The sequence below is a fragment of the Candoia aspera genome, chromosome 3, assembly GCF_035149785.1.
Source record: "Candoia aspera isolate rCanAsp1 chromosome 3, rCanAsp1.hap2, whole genome shotgun sequence".
In the NCBI taxonomy this organism is placed as follows: domain Eukaryota; kingdom Metazoa; phylum Chordata; class Lepidosauria; order Squamata; family Boidae; genus Candoia; species Candoia aspera.
Window position 1 is genome coordinate 207,217,581 of NC_086155.1, and position 23,929 is coordinate 207,241,509.

A 23,929-nucleotide genomic window follows, 5' to 3' on the forward strand; every position below is an offset into this window, starting at 1 on the left:
CTTGGAGTCATTCTGCTTGATCTTAACATAGTCATTTGGAACTGCAGCTTTGGATTTGTTTGATAGAACAATAAGGGTATCTTGAAGCTTCTAAGTCTATCAGAAGTGGTATCTTTCTATCCCTTTGCAGGATTGGACCTTGGGGACATGGTTTTTCAGTGGGTCTGGACCTTCCTTTGAGGCTGTATCCAGAACGTAGTCCTGGGGGACTTTGACCTCTGTTGACCTCTGAGGTCTGACAAGGTTGCAGGACACTGGATTCAGGGACTGAAGTTCAAAGTGCTTTGGGAATAAAAGCAGATTTCCAGTCTGGGAACCTCAACTGTCACTAGATTCGTAAGCGAGGAACATGTTCATACCTTTATTCATTTACATATTTATTTAGCCAACAAATGAACCATTACATCTACTGTGCCAGCTGTGTTCCTCCCTGAACACCTTGGATTCGGCAACAATTATCCACACCTTAGTTACATCCAATCTTGACTAACACAATTTTTATACTATCCAAACAAATTAGTAGCCACTGCCCCTTAGAGCAGCTACAACATTATTTATCTCGGAAACACCTGACTGGCTAATCAGCTCCCAGCCTTCCTCACAAACACCCTCCTCACCAGAAGCGTTAACATGCATTGTATAACACCTTTCTCTGAAAAAAAATTCAAGGAAAATGGTTGCATTAGCCAGGATAAAGAGCATATGAGACTGCAGCCATCCAAAAGTTCTTTGGCCCTGCATCCACATCCAACTTAGTCACTAACCCAGTAAAAAGTCCATAATCTTCACCAGGTGACATCACATCTGACCCACCTGGTTCAAGATTGCATCTCATTCTTGCAGTGTACTCAAGACCAGTTCTGCCTGGTCCCACCCATCACCCTGCAAGCAGTGCATGGCCCAGGACCAAGTTACATTAGGTACTGTGTTATCAGAGGTGAACCTGCCCATCCACTGAGAACATCTCAGGAAGGCCTGTTAGAATCCATCCCATGGATGACACCACAGGCCTTCCCTATTGTGTCCCCGCAACTTTAGACTTCTTGCCCCCAGAGATCTATCACGCTCCCACCCTTGTGGTTCTTTGAATATCTTTACATATAGTTTTATTTCACTGAGTTTTCAACCTGGTAAAGTTTAGCTGACCTCCATCTTGGGGAAAGGGCTGATTTCTCAACATTGTTTTAATAATTTTGATGTATTGTACTATGATATTTATAATTCTAATTTGTTGTAACCTGCCCAGAGTCTAGTGAGCTGGATGGGCTAGAAAACTCACCAATCAGTCGATCAATCAATGAAATTAATTAATTAATGCAGCGTGAAAAGGCGTTCCTTGGTTGTTTGAAAGGAGAAACATTCTGACTTACCATATCATACTCTGTCCCATTGACAGCAGTACAATTCCATGGATGACACAAGAAATCAGAGGAACATAGAGTGGAGAAGTCTATCTCCCTTTGCTTTAGCTGGTTGTACAATATGTCAGTGCTGTTCTGCGTTCTTTGTGCTATGTGCACCTCTGCTTTGCCAACAATTTTGGCAAAGGAGGCCCCAGGATTATGGTTAGTATTGTAAGCATATTCCCTGAAACCCTCCTTCCTGGCTGTCCCTTCCACCCTAAATTGCCAAACACGTTGCTAAAACAGAAATGCTGAGAGGGCTTTTTTGTCGCCACCTCTGCAATTCATAGCACTCTCTAGACACTGCACGTAACAGTGTATATTGTCATTGCCACATATGCCAATAAGACCTTCCTTTTTAATTATGAAAAACCACATAATTGCAAGATGTGCCATTGGAAGGCGGACCATTGTGGGTTTTGCCCATTTCAGGTGTGTGACAGGCTGAAAAGATGGTATCAGCGTGAGGTGTGATAGCCATAGGTGGGATGGAATTAACCAGCTGGGTGACTGGAAAATGAGAACAATCTTCAGTGACAACTTGAAGGTGCAAATGCCAGGGAGAATGCAAAAATTAATGCTCTTTTGCCAAGGACAAAAAGGCAAAACAGTCATCAGAAGAGATGGTACTCTGTAACCCGTCAGTACTGACTGAAGAAGACAAGATCTGGTGCACATGTCCATATCTTGATCCATCATGTGGAACCAGGCCTTCTCCCTAAAGGGCTGATTAGTTTTAGTTTTCACAATGCATTATTTATTTATTTATCTGTTTATCACATTTGTCACCGCCCGTCTCCTCCTACTGGAGGGACTCTTGATGTCCTTCCTGTGCTAAAGAGACAGTATGTGTCAAAAGGCTCCAAGGAATGATAAATCTTGACCCAAACATGGCCTGTATCTCTTGCCTGATGGTATAAGAAGATTGAAGAAGGGGACAGTCTTGAAAAAAAAAACCCTTTCAGAAAAGCTGTCCATTTTTCTTTCTGGATTGTGGCTATCCCGTGTTATAAACAGAGTTGGCTACCTGTAGCTTCAAGTGCAGTGTTTCTCAACCTTGGCAACTGTAAGATGTGTGGACTTCAACTCCCAGAATTCCCTAAGATGTAGTCCCATCCCTTCCAGAGATGGAAGGGATGGGACTACAAGACTACTGACAATTGAGCTATTTTCTATCTCTATCTATTTATCCTCTATCTATATCTACAACCATTTGTATGCCCTTTATTTTTACAACTGTAGGCAGCAAACAATAAATACTTGAATCCAATTTAAAAAAACATACCAACAATAAATACTGTTAATAATTTACAGTATTGTTTGTTTGCTTTTTTTAATTGGATTTAAGTTTTTTTTGTTTGTTTGCTGCCTAGAGTTGTGAAAATAAAGGGCATACAAATGGTTGTAGATATAGATGCTGCTACCATTGCAAAGATCTTCCTACCTGCAAGTGCTCCTGAAATGGATGGTCTTCATCGTTTTATGGAAAGACATCAGGATATGGGCAGGATATCTGTCTTCAGGGATCCAAGCTGTTCCAGAAAGATGGGCTGCTCCAATGAGCATCATTCTCCAGCTCCTAACCCCACTAATCCTTGTGAGGGGGGTACCCAGGATTGGGCCTAGAAGCCTACTGACAGAAAATGCAGCTCCTGCAAAATGAGTATTATTTTGCTAAACTGACTTATATGGTCAATAGGCAGGCTACCACATTCTGTACCAGCTTCATCTTCTAAGTTGTCTTCATGCACAACCCTGCATAAAGTGAATTGCAGCACTCTGAGAGAGGACAAATGCATGAATCACGGTCTCAAGCTCCTCCTGGTCCAGAAAAGTATGAAATTGTTCAAGCTGCCGAAGCTAGCCAAGACTGTGCTGGCCATGGCTTCACCTGCTGTTTCAGTAGGAGCTGCGAGTCTAGGAGAATCCCATAATGGACACCTTCAATTCAGTGAAAGTGTGACTCCATTAACAGCTACAGATGGAACATTCATGGCACCAGAAGGGCTCTGAACCACCATTAATTCCATTTAACTAGGATTCAGCCATGGTACCAGAAGGGTTCTGAACCACCAGTAATTCCATTTAACTAGGATTCAGCCATGGTACCAGAAGGGTTCTGAACCACCAGTAATTCCATTTAACTAGGATTCAGCCATGGTCTCTCTCACTCCATCACAGTCTTTCACAGCTCCCAAGCATTGGGCCAGGACTTCCACTGTACCTCTTGTTCCGCCTGGAGTCAAGATTAAAACTATCATCAGCATACCTAAGCCTAACCAAGGGGTGACCTCTCCTAGTGGTTTCATGTAGATGATAAACAAAATGAGGGAGCAGGCTAAGCCCTGGGGCAGCCCACACCGAAGTGCCCAAAGGCTAGACCATTCCTCCCCCAACAATACTGATTGAAATCACTCAGGAAGGAAGGAATGAAACCACGGTAAAACAATGCCCCCTTACCCAGCCCTTGCAGGTGGCAGAAAATGATACTTGATCAATCATATTGAATGCCACTGAAAGATGTAGTAGGAGAAGAAGGGAAGCACCCCACTTCCAAGTGGGTCATCTACAACATTGCCAAAGTGAGTTTCATCCCATGCCAAGGCCATATTCCTGACTGGGAAGTCTGTCTAGTAATCCGTCTCAACTGCCTTCCGTGCAGTAGGTGAATCCCAATCACCTTCTCCACAATTCTAGATGGCATAGTCCCTAGGACTAATACAGCCAGGACCAGAAATATGGAACAAGCATAACTGTTTTGGCATTTGGCCTCTGTTCACCACCACGCTGAAGCTGAAAGGAAACACACCCAGAAGGGAGCGAAGTCAGGACTTTCAGCTGTCATTCAAGGGGTCTGACAAAAGTGGGGCACTAACCATTCAGGAAGTACAGCCAGCGGCATACACACACACCCATCGTTGGTAGCTCATAAGTAATGGAACAAACCAACATCATTACAATCCTTGTTCCAATATTTCTGGTCCTGACTGTATATCCCAAAGTGCATTAGGGTGGATTTTTTCATTTTCTAATAGGCTTCTTGTGATCCAATGAAGGGATGTATCTTATCTCTGATAAGAGAGATTACAGCGAGTTGTCTGCACAATGGTTTCTTTAATCTTTATCAGTCTAGGTATCAATCATCACATCATTCCCAGAACACTGGTAAAGATAAGATGCAAATGCTTATGGTCAGTCATTATTGTAAACAGCAAGCCACGTACTGTAAATATGTCGTTCCCAGATGGGATCAAGATGGAAGTTGCATACTGGGAGCCCATTCTGGGACTGCCATGACCATAGAAGTGGCAAGGTCAAGACCACAACTTCAAAGTTGTGAAGTTTGAGTTTTGGGGATCTGAAGCATTCTTGGGATCTGGTGAAACATTGGAAACTTCGAAGATGTAGCCAGATTTTTCATGCGGTCGTGATGGCTAGGATGCAGCGTAAGATCACCCCATCACAAACTATCTAAATCAGGGGCAAGCTGGTCATGATATTCAGCTTCATTTGCAATCAACAGGAGAACACCATCACTTAGATCCAGTACTCATGCAGTTCTGGCAGAATCTCTGAAATGTCTCTGCAGCAGATGAGACACCAAAATGATGGGGAAAACCAAATGTCCCACTAACTTCAGTAGTATCTAGTGGTGTCTTTCATCTTCTTCTAAAACAGTGCTTCTCAACCTGGGCAACAACTTTTAGATGTGTGGACTTCAACTCCCAGAATTCTCCAGAAAGCACTTTGAGCAATTGTGGGCACACTGCATCTTCCCTGGCCAATGGTGACTCCTCTCCTTTGCCATCTTGGCTTGGGCAACAGGACTGATTGACCACCAATCCCTTGGCAATGCAGTTCCTGGCAGCACTTGAATCAGAACTGATTATCAAAGCAGATTTGCAATTAACATCTGAAAGAAGGAGAGAGTGCTGCCTGCATGATACAGGTAGTCCTCACTTTATGACCATTTGTTTAGTGACCACCTGGAGTTACGACGGCACTAAAAAACCAACTTACAACCGTTCCTCACACTTAGGACCACTGTAGCATCCCTGCAGTCACTTGATTGGGATTTGGGCAGTTGGCAACCATCACGCATTTACGATGGTTGCAGCGTGCCACGGACATGTAATTGCCATTTTCGACCTTCCTAGCTGGCTTCCGATAAGCAAATAGGGAACTGTGTGATTCGCATAATGACCATGTGATTCGCTTAACAACATCAGTGATTTGCTTAAGGGCCACCACAAAAGTGGTCATAAAATCAGGTCCAGATTCACTTAATGTCCACATCACTCAGCAACTTAAATTCCAGTCCCAATTGTGGTCATCAAGTGAGGACTACCAGTACACAAGGGATCTAGGAAGAGATACAAGTATAAGAGCCATCCTGTCCCCTTCCAGATTCCAGATGCCCCCCGCCAACAACCTGCCAACAGGTCACAGTGGTTGGCACCGGCTGAAATGGAGGACTCTGCCGTTTCCCCAGCAAGTGACAGCTACTTCTGGTGGAATGAATGCCATCCCTCCATGATTGAAAGGACAGTGATTGGTGCATGGTTTCCTGCCCAGGAAGTGGGAATGGGAACACCAGTGGGAAGGTAGACTCCAAGGCGCAGTAGGGTAGAGACGGGCTATATCAACGGAGCAACAGATGCCAGAGTATCACCACTCCACTTCTAAGACTGGAGGAAAAACACATTAAACCCGTTGTCCAAATGTCTCCTAAGCCTCCAGTTTCACCAAAGACCCACATGAATAGAGTACTTGGTAACATTTCATGACTTTAGAAATAACTTTGGTGGATGGTTACCGGATGTAAGACCTTGCCCGGAAAATATTTGGACTTCGTTAAAATTGGAGAGAATGTCCTCCCAGCAGATGCACTGATGGTGGTGGTTGTTTATCTGACTGAATAGACACATTTCATCACATTGCCTAATTTTTTCCAGCCTGTTTAGTTCCGGGTTTCCTTGTCACTCTAAGCTGTATACCAGCTTGCAGACATTGTTCTTGACTTGACACATCAAGCGCAGTGGAGTTTGATCTGGTGATCCCTTCGGCTTCACAGTATTATGAAAGGAGTATGCTCATGGAGAATTTGAATTGGGCTGGGGATTGTAAAACTACAGACCGATTAGTCTGAAGACCATATCTGCATCACAGCTCAGAAGAACATCATTCCATCTGTGATAGTTAGGAAATTGGCTGTTGTTCAGGCATCCTGAAATTCCAGCTGTGTTGTTAATTGACCACAAACTTATAATGGTAGCTGTGCATCAAATACTTTTGATTATTTGGAAATAGTAGAGGTAAGATTAGCATGTCATATGTCTTCTTACCTTTCTCCCAGCACAAGTGTGGCTTTGTACCATCCTAGTACAAAGGATAAAGAATAAGAAGGTCACACAGATGGGTTTATCAAAAACATTCCAACGTGTTGCGCTAATTTACACTGTGTCTGCCTCTTTCCTTGTCTTGTCTGTGAACGGCAGTAGTCCAAGAATATATAAGCTGTGGTTCTGCCCTTACCAGCAAGCTGCCAATGCTTTGCTGGGAGCCCAGTGTACACTGTTTCTTGTTGAATTTAAGTTGTATCTTCATAGTGATTGGGTTGCTTTAGGTGGGCCTGGTTTTAGCCACAACAGTACCCAGGACAATTGCAAAATGATTAAGCTTGCCATATTCCCGACGAGTAGCATCTTAGGCTGGCCAGGTTATGAAGGAGCAACATTACACAAGACCAGCATGCATTTTGCCTTCATTCCCCCACTGTGCTGGACATTCGAAATGGATGTTGCTTTCTCGCCCTCTGAAGAGCCATTGCTGCCTCAAGATCTGCATGGGATTCTGTCAACTGGGCATGCACTTCTGCATTTTCATGGGTTTGCACCAGGTCCAAACCAGGGAGGAGCCTGGATCTCCAGAGGGAAGAACAGAGACAGCTCTGCAGTAGCAGGCCTTTGCTCCTTTCTTTGGGTTGTTAAGCTCACATGATGCATTTGCTGTCTGAGATGCAGGTGAAACTCATCTTGCCTTTGTGGACCTGTAGGATTTACATATTTCAAAACCACTTTTTCTCCCTGGGGGAAAAAGACAAAAGTCTCATCTTCCTTGGTCTGGCAATAATGCAGTGCCATGGAGAAAAGATCATTGGCTTCTTCTCCCCCACAATAATGGAGGAAGTTCACCTTCTTGGTTGCATTATCCATACCAATATCCAAGAATCAAGTTTCCAGCCTCTGGATCCATTTCCCCAGCAGGGTCCTAACCCTGTCCAGGCCACGTGGGCATCAGAAAGGGGCATGAAAATAGCCAGCCTCTCTGGGTCTGTACTCGCATGCTTCAAATGATAGCAGAATAAACACTTCTCCAATTGATTTAGGGCCAAATGAAGATTAACACAGAACTAAATAATGTATTATTATTAGTATTTTTTTTTAAAAAACTGGATTGCATTATTTCCAAATCGTGCCCAGTTACAGCCGCTTCAGAACCTGACATAGGCATCAACAGATTGTAAAAACCTTGAACCTTGTACAAGACCCTTTAGCGCCACAATTCAGCCCACAAGATCCCGCAAATTCGATGCCAGAAAAACTTTTGTCACTGGGATCAGACCTGTTGGCACGTTATGCAAACTAAACATTCTTTGAACATTCCTTGGTCCTGGCAGTGTTACTTCCTGCAACCTGATGCTTCCTTTTCTTTTCCAGCGAGATGCTGTTGTGTGCACACAGCTGCAATGTTGACCTAACTTAAAGAATGCAGTGATTCTTTACAGCTACGTTCATATAACAGACAATATGTCCAGAAAATCAGCCTTCGGCATGATTTAACTTGTGAATTCCAGAGAGAAGATTTTATCCCTTGGATTATTCACTGACTCATTTATTTATTTATTACATTTATATAGCCGCTCATCTTATACCGAACTCTGGGCGGCTCCCAACCAACAGTTAAAGCAGCATCATCACACCATTAATATGCTATACACATACCTATTAAAACCACAGATAGTAAAAACCGGGCACCATAATAAACTTTAGCAAGCAGTCCACCACAAAAACTCCAATCAATCTCACCTGTTGCAGCGCTTGGGAGTAAAACCGGGTCGTAAGTGCTTTTCGGAAGGCTTGGGGGGGGCCTGCCGAAGTTCCAGCGGAAGGGTGGGCAGGGGCTGCCACGGAAAAGGCACACTTCCTGGAGCCCATAAGATGGCAATGTTTAAGGGAAGGGACTAGGAGCGTGCCCAGCCTATCTGATCTGGTAGGGCAGGTAGATGTCCTTAGGGAGAGGTGGCCCCTCAGGTAACCTGGCCCTGTGCCATATTTATTTGGAGCTTAGAAGGTAAAATGGAAGCATTTGTATGGCACAAACATTACCTTTGGTGCAATGGAGCTGCAAATCTTAGGGCAGTCACTAGATGGCAGCACATCGCATGAGTCTGTGCATCTCTCTGCTGCCATCTAGTGATGTTTACAGCTCAGTTTTGGCAGCCCTAGAATAACCAGAATTCAGAGGTAATTGTCTCTACAGAAAAAGCATTATTAAAGCATTTAATTTTTGTCTTGCACAGGCCACCCTTACATACATACATACTGAAACGTGATTGCCTCAGAGCCTCCAGGACTTCAAAGCTAGAAATCCTAAATCAAGGAACTCAGAGATTGGGAGATCAAACGATGACATGATGCAAGTCACTCAGAGTTAATTCAGTTTGGCTACTACTGCAATAAATGCCATCTGGGTTGAGAAATTGTGAAATATTGCCTCCTGTTATAACTTCACTCACAAGGGATGGTGCAATCTGGCAGTCAAGCTTACAACACCAGCCAGTTCCCCTTGTGTCCTAACCCGACTCCTGAGCACCAAGTCTGGTAAAAAACTCTTTCCTTTGGGAAAAATGCTCCCTCTACCCAGAAGTCCCCTTGGTGCTGTAGTTTATGGTCCCTTTTATGACCTCCTTTCCCAGCTAGGGCAAGATCACCAAAGGCAAATGTTCTCACAGAGGAGAACATTAGAGGTAGATCCCATTTTTCCATCCAATGCTGCTACAAATACAATACAAAGACAACTCGTATTTCTTTTTCCTAAACAAAAGGTTCTTACCGAACTCAGGAAAGAAAACAGCAGTCAATAATATGGTCAGAATCACCCCCACACTGCCTCTCACCCAAGTCTTCACCATCTTAGCATTCCAATTTTGCTCCCCATTCACCTTCAGCCACAACAGACTCTGTCCTCTGCTTTTCTCTCTTATAACCCAACTCCCTCCCCACAGAACAATGTTATACGGGGAAAAGAAGTTGGTTTTCAGTCCGGAGGGATTAGATTATCCAAAACCAAAGGGACACACCTCCTCTGCTTGTTCCCTTGTCACGTTTATGTAAAAGCATTTGTTAAGATTTCTGCAATGGGCAGAAGTGGAAGAAGACAATAGAATAGGAAGGACAAGAGACCTCTTCCAGAAAATTAGAAACATCGGAGGTAAATTCCAGGCCAAAATGGGTATGATCAAAAACAAAGATGGCAAGGACCTAACAGAAGAAGAAGAGATCGAGAAAAGGTGGCAAGAATATACAGAAGACCTGTATAGGAAGGATCACAATATCGGGGATAGCTTTGACGGTGTGGTCAGTGAGCTAGAGCCAGACATCCTGAAGAGTGAGGTTGAATGGGCCTTGAGAAGCATTGCTAATAACAAGGCAGCAGGAGACGACGGCATCCCAGCTGAACTGTTCAAAATCTTGCAAGATGATGCTGTCAAGGTAATGCATGCTATATGCCAGCAAATTTGGAAAACACAGGAATGGCCATCAGATTGGAAAAAATCAACTTACATCCCCATACCAAAAAAGGGAAACACTAAGGAATGTTCAAACTATCAAACAGCGGCACTCATTTCACATGCCAGTAAGGTAATGCTGAAGATCCTGCAAGGTAGACTTCAGCAGTTCATGGAGCGAGAATTGCCAGATGTACAAGCTGGGTTTAGAAAAGGCAGAGGAACTAGGGACCAAATTGCCAATATCTGCTGGATAATGGAAAAAGCCAGGGAGTTTCAGAAAAACATCTATTTCTGTTTTATTGACTATTCTAAAGCCTTTGACTGTGTGGACCATAACAAATTGTGGCAAGTTCTTAGTGTTATGGGGATACCAAGTCATCTTGTATGCCTCCTGAAGAATCTGTATAACGACCAAGTAGCAACAGTAAGAACAGACCACGGAACAACAGACTGGTTTAAGATTGGGAAAGGAGTACGGCAGGGCTGTATACTCTCACCCTACCTATTCAACTTGTATGCAGAACACATCATGCGACAAGCTGGCCTTGAGGAATTCAAGGCTGGAGTTAAAATCTCTGGAAGAAACATTAACAATCTCAGATATGCAGATGATACCACTTTGATGGCTGAAAGCGAAGAGGAACTGAGGAGCCTTATGATGAAGGTGAAAGAAGAAAGTGCAAAAGCTGGCTTGCAGCTAAACCTCAAAAAAACCAAGATTATGGCAACCAGCCTGATTGATAACTGGCAAATAGAGGGAGAAAATGTAGAAGCAGTGAAAGACTTTGTATTTCTAGGTGCGAAGATTACTGCAGATGCTGACTGCAGTCAGGAAATCAGAAGACGTTTAATCCTTGGGAGAAGAGCAATGACAAATCTCGATAAAATAGTTAAGAGCAGAGACATCACACTGACAACAAAGGTCCGCATAGTTAAAGCAATGGTGTTCCCCATAGTAACATATGGCTGCGAGAGCTGGACCATGAGGAAGGCTGAGAGAAGGAAGATCGATGCTTTGGAACTGTGGTGTTGGAGGAAAATCCTGAGAGTGCCTTGGACTGCAAGAAGATCAAACCAGTCCATCCTCCAGGAAATAAAGCCAGACTGCTCACTTGAGGGAATGATATTCAAGGCAAAACTGAACTACTTTGGCCACATAATGAGAAGACAGGAAACCCTGGAGGAGATGCTGATGCTAGGGAGAGTGGAGGGCAAAAGGAAGAGGGGCCGACCAAGGGCAAGGCGGATGGATGATATTCTGGAGGTGACGGACTCGTCCCTGGGGGAGCTGGGGGTGTTGACGACCGACAGGAAGCTCTGGTGTGGGCTGGTCCATGGAGTCACAAAGACTCGGAAGTGACTGAATGAATAAACAACAAGATTTCTACACTGCTCACAAATGATCCCTTCTTTCTATCATCAACATCAACACCAACATCGTTATCATCTGTTGCTATTTACACCAAGCCTACCTGATAGTTCTGACTGGGTTTGGTATTTTTGACTATCCGATCCTTCCCAAGGATCTAAGATAGTTAAATATATTATCATAATATATGTGCTGTTCCAAGTAACACAACTTTAATCTTTATAATTATGCCACCTCGCTTGGGGTGGGAGGGGGGATAGATAGCCATGGGAGTGGTTGGCACCTTGATGGTGACAAGGATGAAGATCATTTTCACCATCTTGGACTCTATTTTATATTTTACGTTTTTATATTTATATCTATTTATATTTATATTCTACTGTTTTAACGATATTTTCAACTGTTACTTTTTATTGTCTGTAAACCACCCAGAGTCGTTGCGTACAAGATGGGCGGTAAAGAAACACGATCGATAGACAGATAAATAAATAAATAAAATTATAATATCTATTATATAAAAATAATATTATTATAATATATAAAAATTTAATCTCTGTAATTGATGAGTTGAGATTCTGTCCATGCCTATTGTGTCCTGGTTCTTCCCAAGCTCTTTCGTGATGATCCCAAAGTGTTCTAACCACTACAACTTTCTTTCCACATGAACTCAATCTCTATTTGAAGGTGTTTTTTCCACTGCTTTTTTTTTTCCTAGTTCGCATTAACCCTTCCAGCTCCAGACACTGCAATATCGTTTATCCATACCTCTTTCTTTATAGCTATGAAGAAGTCAACTACAAGTTATGTCTGGCTTATTATGGGCTGAATGACTATCAATCTACACCTGGAAATCCCTTTAGGATCTTAGCTGCTTAGTTCTTGATCAGTTTTTCAGTATTGTGATTCCACCAATTCTTTGGGACTGGTAAGCTATAATTCTAAGATTCCAGTGAATCACAATGGCCCCTTTATTGTGACTTTCCAAATACTCAGTCTGGTCAATCACCTACACTGCAATCTTCTTAAACTATGATTTTTATCATCATCATCATCATCACCACCACCACTTCGGTTAGGTAGATAAAATGAGTGTAATCAGAATATTTTTTAAATTTAATTTTATTATTTATTTTCTATCCCACCTTTATTCTTTATTTTTTATAAAAAACTCAGGGCAGCAAACATACCTAATACTGCTTCCTCTTCCTGTTTTCCCCACAACAACAACCCTGTGAGGTGAGATGGGCTGAGAGGGAGAAACTGGCCCAAGGCCACCTAGCCAGCTTTCGTGCCTAAGGCGGGACTAGAACTCTCCTACCACGCCTGATTGGCTTTTGGGCTGAGAGAGGGGGACTGGCCCAGGGTCACCCAGCCAGCTTTCATGCCTAAGGCGGGACTAGAACTCTCCTACTACACCTGATTGGCTCTTGGGCTGAGAGAGAGGGACTGGCCCAAGGGCACCCAGCCAGCTTTCATGCCTAAGGCGGGACTAGAACTCTCCTACCACGCCTGATTGGCTCTTGGGCTGAGAGAGGGGGACTGGCCCAGGGTCACCCAGCCAGCTTTCATGCCTAAGGCGGGACTAGAACTCTCATACCACGCCTGATTGGCTCTTGGGCTGGGAGAGAGGGACTGGCCCAAGGTCACCCAGCTGGTTTTCATGCCTAAGGCGGGACTAGAACTCTCCTACTATGCCTGATTGGCTCTTGGGCTGAGAGAGAGGGACTGGCCCAAGGGCACCCAGCCAGCTTTCATGCCTAAAGCGGGACTAGAACTCAGAGTCTCCTGGTTTCTAGCCTGTTGCCTGGACATCAGTCTAGTCACTCTATTGCATTTGATGAACTGAGCTGTAGCTCCTGAAAGTGGATGCCTTTTAGTAAAATGTATTAGTCCGAAAAGCTGCTCATCAACCGGAGGTGAGTCTTCAGTTAGAGGCTGACATACTATGTATATGCCTCTGGAAGTATTCTAATCCTGGGTTTCCTTTGCTGAGCACAGAGCTGGATTAGATACCTTCTAAGACTCCCATCAACTCCTGAGTCTTTCAGGAACAGCAAGGGGGATGAGAAATAGCAGGTGGTGTTTTTGTCTGCCTTCACATGGGTCTACCTATTTACCAAAGTTTACCAGCAGGTAAGTTTGGTACCATACCATTTGTCACTAGCTGCCTCATTTGGATTGCAACTGAGGTTTTACCTTTTTCATGTCTCCTGTCTACAACTTGTTGAAGCCTTTAGTGGCCAGACTAGGACCATTGAATGAAGCAGAGCTTAACACAGCGGAGAAGCTGCACACAGAAAAAGAATATTATCTTAAATAACTTTAATGAGCACACCAGAGAAATACAGGGTATTGATCTTACACACTTAGCCCTCCCAAGCATAAAGAACTACATGCTTAGACAAAGGAGGTTTAAGATAAGTAAAAAGAGTGTTACTGACTTTATTCTTGGTTCAGTTACATCCATCTTCGGTGAAAAATGAAGTTCCTTGTTTCTTCTGTTCTTTCCAAAACTTAATTCACCCTAACTCTCAGCCGTAATTGCTGCCAAGAGCTGTGTGGAAGAAAAGGGGCAGCCACATGGCTTTAGGCCTAAGATGGAGAGAGACGCAAAACATGCTTCTTTTCAGGATGGTGAAGGAGGAAGAGAGAGAGAGAGAGAGAGGAAGTGGGAGTGGCAACAAACAGCTTCCTCTGACAAGCATGGAGAGTTGCATCCTGGGACAAACTCATTTACATGCTAATTGAGGCATGCTGATTTGTTAACATTTCCAACACTTGTATTCTGGCCTGAGCTAAAATTTACACTAGAGCAGAACATTAGAACTACTTCATGCTACAAGAATTTTTGATAGCTCTCTGAGCAAGTCTGTCTCCACACCTGAGGTTGCAATGCCTTGTGCTTGAATTTGAGAAATCCATACCCAGCCTAATCCATACCCAGTTTTCGTTTCTTGCATCTTGGTATAACAGACCTGGCTCAGAAGCCAAGAAACCTGGATTCAAGGTCCTGTTGAGCCTTGGAGTTGGCTTGTTTGAGCAAATCCTTCTCACTCACTCCAGCTAAGTCCACAGTTTACTAAGCCATAAAGAGATAAAGAGGTTTGTTTGCTTAGTGTGGTATCCAGTCATCATTGTCTGTAAACCAGGATTTCGGGCTGTGTCGTCTGAACCTAACTAATTGTGACTTTTTCTTGAGAAAACAGGGTTAATTAATACATAGCTTAGCACAATGGAAGTAGCATGCATTGCTAATTTGATAAACTAAAATGTGAGGATCCAGTCCATAATTCAATCAAAATCTACAAAAGGACCTATTGCAAAGGTAAAATAAGAAGTGGGAAAAGGACCCGTGTGTCTTTGACTAAGAACTTGAAAATCAGGTTCCAACTGTAACTCATAAAAAAGCTACCCCGAGTCCACTGGAGTGGGTGGCTATAATAAATTTAAAGCAATAAAGAATAGAATAGAATAATAGAATTCCCCAAGACACGATCAAGACACGTCCTTTCCTCTTCTTCCCCTCCAGTAACTCCCTCAGTGTGAGGGATTATTTACTATAGATTATTTTATTACTCTGCCAAGTGCAATGGATATTACCCATGGCACAGTGGAACAGAACAGCCTTTTCCGGCTCCAGAGGAAAGGCACTGGGTCTTCTTGGCTCAGCAAGAAAAAAGGAACAAGATGACCAGGCCTTTTGCCTGACTCCTGTGAAAGGGCCTCTCCTGTTCTTCTAACAATAAGATCAGAAATCTCGGTTGGGCAATAGAGAACTTGGTTACTGGAGACGCAGGCTCAGGTTCCCTTAGAAGGAGAGGGGAGGGTGGGTTGGCCCCTTTGCCATCAATTGATGAATATAACAAAGAAGTATCTCATTTTCCCAAACAGTTGGGATGAATCACTTGAGAACATTCCAAACCGCCCTCTTCTAAACAAAACTCTCCACGGTTCATTACTTCTGAAAAGCCCAAGATGGACTCTTGATCTGCATGACGGAGACACTTCAGCTGGATTCTTAAACAGCCTGACTTCTGCCCCTGAAGAAACAAATCCCAACTAGACTTGACATTCACAAGGCTGCCTGCTATGGGAGTGCTGAATTTCAGGAGGAACAGTTCTGTAATGAAAAGCCACGGATGCTGAATGGCTTTTTTTTTTAATCCCTTCAATCGTGTCCGATTCTCGGAGACTGCCTGGGCAAGTCCATTTCAGAAGTGGTTGGCCATTAGCCATTGCCTCCTTCCCAGGGCTGAGAGAAAATGACTGGCCCAAGGTCACCCAGCTGGCTTTGTGCCTCAGGTGGGACTAGAACTCACGGTCTCCCGGTTTCTAGCCTGGTGCCCTAACCACTACACCAACTTGACTCCTATAACCCCAATATAACCCATGTAATGTGGAACTGTGTGTGGTTCCACAACTTCAATAAAACTTGGCATGATTGTTTCAGAATAAAGAAGAATCTTCTACTTTCACAGATCAAAGCATTGCTGGAGGGGCTTTAAGGAAGACTAGCCTAGAACAAAAATAGATGTTGACTGCAGAGCATAAATAGAAGCTGAGCCTTGGTGCGTCTTCTTCAGCAGAACACCTCACTCACTGTCATGAGTGCCGTTGAGCTGAAGTCATCAGCGCAATGGCACACATGACAATAGCAAGGAAACAGGGGAAGGGGCTCAAGATAAGTAGCCATCAACTCACAACGACTAAAGGTCAAGAAACAATAGCTAAACGGATCACGGAGCACACCCAAGCCATTAGCGCTAATACAACGGAGATCGCCCAGCTGACAGCAATCACCGGAGGAATAGAGAAACCGATGATGGGCGATCCTGGAACGCCAGCGGGGCCTCGCAACCCCTCACCCACCGGCAGGTCAACGTGTTGGACAAAGGGGGGTGACGTGACCGCGAGTGAGGGGGCGCTGACCGGCGCGGGGTATTTAAACCCCGCACCGGCGCGCTCCTGTCACTCTCAGCTTTTTTCCCGATGCTGTACCTGCGCTGTGAATAAACCAGAGCCTGTTCCACCGAACCAGTGTCTGAGCATTATTCAGAGGTAGGCAGCGCATGACACTCACCCTGATGTCCTAAGTTCCCTCTAGTTTTCTTTCAACTTCCACACTGCCAGGCCTTCTTCCTGGAGAATAGATCACCACCTTAGTATATTTCTTATGGTAGAACCCATATTTATCTGCTAGCGAATTGCTATGCTATTCTTGACAGGGAAGCCCCTCCCTCTCAGGAAGCAAGGCTATTCCTGCCAGCCACTGCCAGCCTCCTTCACGGTCCCTATCGGTCGCTAATTGTCTCTCTCTAGATCGCTCCCCTTGGCCCTCTCACCCATTCAGAGACCCAGACATACTCATGGCCTTTGGGGGAAATATCCATGCACCTGAGGAAGGGCCCTGTAATCCTTTTCTCTCTAGTCTGGCCAACCAAACAAATCCACAACAGAGACTGCCCTTGTGTATTTCATCCCATCTTTTGAGCTGAGAGCCCACAGGGCTGAGTGACAGTCATCCAAAACCGTTTTGTGCTGTGAAATGGTTGAATTGAAGGCAGGACTGTTGCTTCTTCTTCAGCCTTGCTTGTCCTGAGAAAATCATCCACGGGCATTCCTTCTGCATCTTTGCCTGCCACTGAAGACGAATGAAACATGCTTGTCTGTCAGACCTAATTTCCACTTTGGCAGCTTTCAGAAAACAGTGCAAAAATAAGAAAACGGGCGTCTTTTTGCAGGAGACAGTTCACAGCCTCCTGGGCCCTGCAGCAAAAGCAGGACAGAAGTCTTGGAAGAAACCCCAGGGCTGCCAAGAGGGCAAAAATACCTTTTTCTCTGCCCCAGCTCAGAGTTCTAGATCAGTCAATGCTCCCAAGACAACAGCCACTGCCAACAGAGACTTGGAGCACCTTGTGGCTGACACACAGTTGCACCTGTTTTCCTGGCAGCAGAGAAAAGTATATTCCAATCCCCAGTTTGTTTTAGCAATGGGGCATTCGGCTGCACAACTTTGCTGAAGAATGAATCCAGACGAAGCGGTAACTGAAAAGGAAAGGAAACACACAACGGTAAGTGAGCAGCCTTCTGCTCTCCTCCTCCAGGACTGAGTTACAGTTAGCCAGCTTTCCCCCACCCAGCTGGGCAGCAGTGTCAAACCCACATCTCCAATAATCCCTCAGGTGGAAAACCTCTGCGTCCTCTGTGCTTGTGTTCAGCAGGGGTGAAAAAGTCCCTCCCAAGTCTGTATTAGTGGGAAAGGAAGCGCATTCCCAGCATCCTAATGCAGCTTTCCTCCAACAGTGCCAATAGAAGAGAACCACGTGGAGTCCTTGGTGCTCTCCGAGCCTTATTGTTTTCTTGCAGATGTTTCATTGCCAGACTAGGCAACGTCTTCAGTGCGAGGAGGGAGTGGGCCTTGCTCTCTGCTTATACACCGTGGCTTGCCCTGCTTGTGTTGGTGGGTGTGCTGTTCTCTCCTTGGGAGTCCCTTGATTTGGCTGTTGTTTGCTGCTTGGTTGATTGCCTGAGTTAATAGTTCCTTGATCAGGGTGTATTGTGCTGCTTGATTGTTCATCTGGTGTTAATCCTGGTGTTGATTTTTGCATATCTGGGTGTTGATTGCTGGCAAGGGAGTGTCCTGGTCTTTTGGCTTTTCTATTGTCTCTTCTGAATGGTGTGTAAATGTTGTTTGCCTCTATGTGTCTGTTGATGGCTGCTGTCTGAGTGCCAGGCTTCCAGGACTTCTCTGGCCTTTCTGGATTTGGCTTGGTTTAGGATGCTCACCGTTTCCCAGTTGAAACTATGGTTGAGTCTGTCCATGTGTTGTGAGATGAAGGAGTTCTCATCGTGTCTTCTGACTGCCAGTGGGTGTTCGTGGATGCCTCTGCTAGTCTTCTGCCTGTCTGTCCTACATAGTGGCTGCTACAGTCTTTGCACTGTATGTTGTAAATAACTCCTGTTTTTCCTTCTTGGGCTACTGGGTCTTGTGGGTTACTTAGGATGTTTTGAAGAGTTTTAGTTGGTTTATGTGCTACGGTGATGCCGTGCGGTTGTAACAGTCTGTTGGTGGTTTCTGAGATGTTTCTGATGTATTCCAGAATTCAAACCTTTTGGGTGGGGGGGGGGTTGCCAGTTTAGGAAAGGATGCCCCGATGTCTCTATTTATTTCCCCATCCGTAATGCATGTGATTCTATTCCAGTCAGCACATTCTTGTGGAGGGAAGAGGGAATGGCCTTGAAGGACAGGAGGAAGAGCTACTACCAAGGCAGATAAGAGGGCTTCGAGCCCGGGCCAAGGACGTAACTTGAGAAAACATCCCAGATAAGACCCTCCTTAGTTCATACAAAGATAAAGGGAGGGAGGGGAAAGCACGTTCAGACTTGCAAGATTCTGTTATAAAAGGAGTCCTAACCTACATGACATTGGCTTCTTAGTCTGGTCTATCTTATAGGACTGACAACTGTAGACCTGGCATTTGTTTTCCTATAAATGCAATTAAATTAAATAGGGGAGGGGGTCTTCCCGGCTATGCCCATGGATTTGCTCTGTTCCCACTCCCTTTTGAAGGCTGGCTTCCAACCCACCCACCCCCACCCCAAGATGTGTGCTTCTACTATCTTGGCAGCATGACGCAGGGCAAAAAAAATCCATGCGCCAAAGGAATTTGCAATGGAAGAGGAAGACTGGCCCTGAAAAGGACAAAAGAGAGAGGGAAGGAATCCAAAGTGCCAGGATGGATCAGGCCAAATAAAAACTTATCCTGTTTCTTCTTTTGTTCACAAAAAGAATGTGTGACTTTCAGTTTAACGGCCTAGTAACAAAATATACCCCTATCCCGCAGCCAAGCTCTGATGTACACAAACACAGAGCAGCCTTAGGACATGCATGCTGCCTGCTTACCTGTAAATCTTGTGCAGAAATGCTCATGTTGAGAACAGTTCTTAATACTTGGACACCCTATGTACCTTGTGTCGTTGCAAAAGTAACATTCCAGCGAAGGAACTGCATGGAAAAAAGGAATGGGGTTGGCATTTGTTCAGAATCCTGAAACTCAAGATGTCAAGACAGAAGCACTGACTATGCAGTTGAAGCTCTGACCCTTTTTCTCAAGCATGAAGTATGTAAAAAAAGGGGGGGGAGGCTTCAATCATGCACTCACAGCTGCCATCTTGTTTGTCCCCCAGCCATGGATGCGCCACTCTCTCCTCTCCTCATCAAAGCAGCCGCCTTTTTCATGTTTGCAAAGAAGATTCCGATGCTTCAGATCATGTTAACTTAATCATGTGAAGCAAGGTCTGAAGCTCTTCTTCCCCATCATTCCCAAATCAAGGTGTTTTTCTCTACCCAAAGCCTATCCAAAGTTTAAATCTGGAAGAAATCTGACATTGATGGATTGTAATATCTCTTGGCTGCTATTTGTATTTAATTTCTTTTTGCATCGTTTTAATTGTTTAACTGTTTTTATGATTGTTAGCTGCTCAGAGTCATTGGTTTGAGATGGACAACTATATAAATTGAATGAATGAATGAATGAATGAATGAATGAATGAATGAATGAATGAATGAATGAATGAATGAATGATCTGTGAAAGTAGCAGAGAAAATCCTTTCCCCTTTCCATTTCTGGAGGATTATCTATGCCAGCTGCTGGACTATGACAGAAAAGGATGAACTGGGAACATGCATATGGTTTGCTAAAGCAGGGCCAAGGGGCAAGAGAGCTGACCAAGGAGGAAGAGGTAAGGAATATCAACAGTCGTACCAAGAGAATGAGTAATATTCATTTTATAAAATGCCATGATTTCTAATTCAGAATGACATCTTGTTCAACCACGATAACGAAAGGGAAGAAGATAGTGGCACAAAACAAGACAAGAAGCAAAAAGGGAAGGTGACTTAAAACAATCTGGGTCTCTTGACAAGCAGAACCTGTGCCAACGGTGAGATCCAGCTGCAAATAAAAGCAAAGGCAATCCACAATTCCTCCACAAAAGAAAAGCGTCTATCTAGATCAAGAGATGGCATCATTCCTCTCTATTCTATGTTGGTCAGGCTGCACCTAGAATACGGCGCCCAGTTCTGGGCACTGCTTTTTAAGAAGAATGTTGATGAGCTGGAGCTGGAGCTGGGCAATGGAAAGCAATCCAGATGTTAGGGGGACTGGAAGGAAAAGCAGATGAGGAAGAGTTGGAGGCATGGGCTAAATTTAACCCAACTAAGAGAAGACTGCAGGGAGACATGTATCCATCATGTAGAAGATGGAGCAGAATTGTCCAGCGTCATTCAGAAAGCAGGACAAGAAACAAGGGGGTTAAATTACAAGAGAGAAAACTTTGGTTTGACACCAGGAAAACTTTCCTAATAAGAATGGTTAAATAATGGAACAGACTCTCCTTCATTAGAACTGTTTCAGCAGAGGCTGGACGGCCATCTGTCAGGGACAATGTCGTCGTAGATTCTTGTGTTGAATCACCAAGCCTGGCTTCAAATCTCTTCAGGAAGTGGCTTGAGCTACCTGCCAATCAGTTCCCCAAGCACAGAAACCTCACCTTCACAGGGGGAACGCACTAGGACCAGGCTTGATGCAAAGCATCCAGCAAGGAGTACCCTTAAGGCCCAAGTCCCTACAGCAAAAACTGACTGCGGCAAAGCAGAGGCTCCATATGGAAGTGATCAGAAGCTCTGACTGCAAAAAGATGCTCTGTACTGAAGGAAGCCCTCCCTGCCTTTGATCCTGACTTGGAGAGAGAGGGGGAAGAAAAATATCAAGCGACTTTGTCTCCTCCTCCTCTTTTTCACAGTACCCATCCAAAGGCCCTGAAATGTTAAGCGCTTGGCAGGGACAACAGGCCTCAGGAAAATTTATGAAATTCAGGAGAGGCAAGCTGGAACAGGAACCCTGGAAATAAGGGCAGTACCAAGACTTATTCAACAGTCCAGTCGAAAAGGTCTGTGGGAAGAAATTAAGATCTCCTGCTCCCTGTTACGCTGCCTCCCCCCACCACCAGAACATTGTCTTGCTGCCATATCACTCCTCCTTGAGCAAGGCAAAACGTTAAAGATTACAAAATAGAATGGGTTCATACGAAGAGGATGCAAGAGCTTAAAATGCGACAGGAAGCCCCAGCTGTTTAGACAAAAGATTCCCTTCAGACTTAATCAGAGACCTTGAAAGACAAAAGGTTCCAGAACTTAGCAGAGCCCATTCAGTAGACCTTCTTCCCCAGCCAAACGATCTCCACAATCAAATAACAAGATTTGAGAAGCCACAGCCCAGCAGGGGACCTGGACTATCAGAACAGGAGACACAAAGGAGCAGACTCTGTACACGTTCTTGGAAAAATAAAGATCACCTCTGCTCAAGCAATAACCTGAGTCCTTCCATTCCCGGCTCGGAACAGACCTAATAAGATTTCCTTCCAACAGGCCATAAGTAAACAAAATCAACACCCAGAGTTGGGGAACTAACCAACTAACAGAAAATCTGCAAGAAACAACATTTGCTGTAACCTAAGGTACCCTGTGTTTTGTTCCTTCTCCTGCTACATAAGCATTTCCGGGTGTGTGGGTCTGTGACTGGGTGATGAGTGAGTCAGCCTCCTGGCATGTACAGGAACAAGTCTGTGCAGTTTTTAGATAAGCTTTGTTGAAGTGATTTCATCTCACCTTCTTCCTAGGATCTGAGAGGGAATGATTGCCCAAAAGCCATTGGCTTTTATCTCCAAACCAGGATTAAAACTCTGGTTTCTCCACTCCTAGTCCAGCACCTTCACCCCTGACCATACTGGTTCACATAAAGAATTGCTGATATACATTCTCTCTATCTGGATGAAAACCTGTCTGTGGAGAAAGGTCTGGGACCACTGGAGTCAGAGACCATTTCTGGATGAGCAGCTGGAGTAGATGTTCATGGATAGAGGGAGACATGGAGATGACCTTGGAGAAGCCATCCAGAAGCCATTAGGATAACAACAGGGGAAGAAGAAGCAGGCCTTGAGCCCAGGGAGGTGGGAAAGTATTAGAAAGAGGCTGAGACAGCCCCCCCTCAACTCCCTGGGTATAAGAGGGAGGGAAGGGAAAATACAGGCAGATTTGCAAGTTTCTGTTTCTGGAGCCTAGCTCAATCAAGTAGAGTTTTAATCTTCCCATGGAGCCAGTTTCTTGATCTGGTCTGCCTCCTAGGTCTGAGAGTGGGCAACCACAGGAACAGGATATGGTAGATAGAAAAAGCACCATCAATGTTTTTCAGAAAGTAGGAGCTACCCTATGCTCCTGCACAACCGATCAAGAGATTTGCTGCCTGTAGGAAAGCAGGCAGTTTAACTGCAGGTTGCTGGCATGAATATCAGGTCAAGTAGAGCCAGATAAAAGATGACCAGCCACGTCTGGAAGGTGATGCCATTGCTTTGTGGGATGAAGGGATGAAAGGTTTTGTCAAGCATACGGTGGAACCCATAAGAAAGAAGAACAAAAAAGATCAAGAGAATCATTGGATCCACTAAAAAGAGCATTTAGTTTTGCAGGACTGCTCCGAGAGGTCCTACAGAAAAGAAGAAGAAAGATCCGAATGAAAAGAGAATGGGCTTTCAGAGGACAAGGAGAAAGATATGAACAGAAATCAGGCCGAAGAGGGTAGACAAAGTTCTCCAGTTAAAGGTTCGATCCTGGTCCTGAGGTCACAGGAACCTCCACTTGACCATATAATGTTCTAATGGAGGGCTTGCAATTGGACACATTTGTGCCAGTGGAGTCACATCTGTGGATGAGCAAGGTTGCCTCATGGCAACACAGGAGTGTTCAGAACCAACAAGACATCACGGCCTTAAGTTCATAGACATGGTCTCCTTAGATGACATTTTTGGCTTCCTCCATTTGCTAGATCCTCAGAACCTGTCATATCAGCATGCTAGCTTAATTAAAGCCTAAATGCTGAATTGTCTGAGCACAGCATTCAGAACTGGAAAGGTAACTGAGGTCAAGTAAGCATTGATGGGTTGGAAGGTCTCTGTGCTCCATTGTTGGCCAGAAAGACCAAACATTGATTAGAAGTCAGTTGCTTTCTAAGACTGTCTTCCATATTTGGAGAAAATTGGCAATGAAAGGAATAAGTGGGACAGCTTTGGATTTCCCACTCACAATCTCATCAACCATTACATATTTCAGGTAGCGAAAGGTGGTCATTTTGAAGAACTCTTAAGATCTAAATTGAGGTTTGTGTCATTCTTTAAAATGTCATCACATTTATAGCTGTCCAAAGGGGTGATCCAAATCTGGTCCTAACCTAAGAACAGATAACATCAAGGAACAAACAACTGATTTTGGAGCTTAGTGTTTCTTCTTTTAGAAGAAGCAGCTGCTTA

At 44.4% G+C, this 23,929-nt stretch overlaps 1 protein-coding gene across 1 annotated transcript in view; it reads right to left on the reverse strand.

Moving 5' to 3' along the window:
* The window catches only part of LOC134494512 (lymphocyte antigen 6E-like), a 120,398-nt gene that overhangs the window by 51,691 nt on the left and 44,778 nt on the right, over window positions 1-23,929 (reverse strand). The window lies entirely within an intron of this gene.